Source organism: Nomascus leucogenys, chromosome 19 (assembly GCF_006542625.1).
Source record: "Nomascus leucogenys isolate Asia chromosome 19, Asia_NLE_v1, whole genome shotgun sequence".
NCBI lineage: Eukaryota > Metazoa > Chordata > Mammalia > Primates > Hylobatidae > Nomascus > Nomascus leucogenys.
The window spans coordinates 19,361,533-19,363,845 of NC_044399.1; the positions used below are offsets into that span (position 1 = coordinate 19,361,533).

The following is a 2,313-nucleotide window of genomic DNA, read 5'->3' on the forward strand; positions in this document are numbered from 1 at the left end:
TGTTCCTAGAGCAGCCACGAAAATAATAATGCAAAACATGTAGCTAAAAATTCAATAGAAAAATCAAAACGGAATACTAAAAAAATTTCAATTAACTCAAACAAAGGAAGGAAAAGAGAAAAAGTGGGACATAAAACAGAAGCAACAAATACCTAAAAATTGTAAAATGGCAGACCTAAATCCCACTATATCAATAATTATATTGAATGAAAATGAACTAGATACTACAATTATAAGGCCAATATAGTTGGGATGGATTAAAAAAGACAAAAGTTTCAACTATAGTCTGTGAGATGAAACATAAATATAAAAATAGGTTGAGGAATCCATTTGTGCCTGGTAGCCTAGTGCACACACCTTGCAAGCAATGACGCCATGAGTCTGACTTCCAGTTCCAGCATACAAGTTGAATGGATCGCAGCATTTACTGTTGCTGCTGGGACAGCTGCAATTGGTTATCTAGCTTACAAAAGATTTTATGATAAAGATCATCAAAATAAAGCTATGATGAACCTTCACTTCCAGAAAGACAACCCCAAGATAGTACATGCTTTTGACATGGAGGATTTGGAAGATAAAGCTGTGTACTGCCATTGTTGGAGGTCTAAAAAGTTCCCATTCTGTGATGGGTCTCACACAAAACACAACGAACAGACTGGAGACAACGTGGGACTTCTGATCATCAAGAAAAAAGAAACTTAACTGGACACTTTTGATGCTGCATATCAACTTATTGTGAAGTTAACTGATTGCTTAATTAGAATGACTACCACCTCTGTCTAATTCACCTCCCCTGGGTTCTAAATGTGGTATATTGCAGACTGCAGCTTTCGTATTCATGGCATTTGTCTTACTTTTTGAAACATTGTGGTGCACATTTGTTTAAACAAAAAAAAAAAAAAAAAAAAGGAAAAACCAACCTTATGGCCTGTGGGTTATTTTGGTCTTTTAAGGATCAGTTTCTTTAAAATATTGACATATACAGTTGTATCTTATATAGAATATAGTTGTATCTTGAAGTCAACATATTAAATTATTCTCAAAATTTTTTAAAAAATATATTGAAAGTAGAAGGAAAGAAAAAGATAACTAGGGAAACACATCATAAAAAAAGCTGGAGGAGCTACATGCACATCAGATAAAATAGACTTCAAGAAAAGGAGTGTTAGCAGAGATAAGAAGGGACACTTTGTAATGATAAAGGATTCAATTCCACATAACAAGCCTAAATGTGCCTGCAAGTGATAGCAAGCTTTAAAACAAATGAATCAAAACTTAACAGAAGTAAAAGAAGTAGTCAAATCTGTACACAGAGTTGGAGATTTTATCATCCCCTCAGCTACTGATAAAACTGTTAAACAAAAAATCAGTACAGGTATAAAAGATCTGAATGATGCTATCAAACACCTTGGTCAAAATTGGCACTAACAGAACACTACATCCACAACTATAGACTACATTATTCTTTTTAAATGCTATGGAGTATTCACCATATGCTGGACCACGACAGGTCTAAATACATCTCAAAATATTAAAATATTATGGAGTATGTTCTTTAACCACAACAAAATTATATTGGAATCAATATTAATGTGAAAGCTAGAAGTGCCCCCAAGTATTTGGAAATTAAACAAATACTAAATAAGTTTCAAAGAATTCAAAAGGGAAACTAGAAAATATTTTGAATTGAATAAAAATGAAAACACAATGTATCAAAATTTGTGAGATGCCGTTAGAGTGTTCAGATGAAATTTCTTAGCTTATATGAGAAAGGAAGAAAGGTATAGAATCAGCGTTATAAGGTTTCACTTTAAGCTAGAAAAAAAGAGCAAATTAAACCCAAAGTAGATAGAAGGATAGCAATAATAAAGGTAAGAACAGAAATCAATTGGATAGGAAATAGAAATAGTACACTGAAAATTAGATCTTTGAGAAGATGAATAGAATTGATAAACTTCTCACAGGAAGGATCAAGAAAAAAAGAAAATACAAACTACTAATATCAGATTTGAAAGAGCCGATAGTGCTACAAACCCTGCAGATATCAAAAGGATAATAATGGAATATTATGCGCAATGGTTCATTAATAAGTTTGCCAGCTTACGTGAAATGGGCAAATTCCTTGAAAAGCACAACTTGCCAAAACTGACACAGGTGAAATAGAAAATTTGAATAGCCTTATACATGGCAAAGAAATTGAATTTGGTATCAAAAACATTCCCAGAAAGAAAATCTTCAAGCTCAAGATTCCACCGCCGAATTTAATCAAATATTTAAGCAAGAAATAACATCAATCACCTGTAAACTCTTTCG

The 2,313-nt window shown here is 32.7% G+C and overlaps 1 pseudogene; it reads left to right on the forward strand.

Moving 5' to 3' along the window:
* The first annotated feature begins 375 nt into the window (after window positions 1-375).
* LOC100601801 lies at window positions 376-702 on the forward strand (annotated as a pseudogene).
* The last annotated feature ends 1,611 nt before the right edge of the window (window positions 703-2,313 follow it).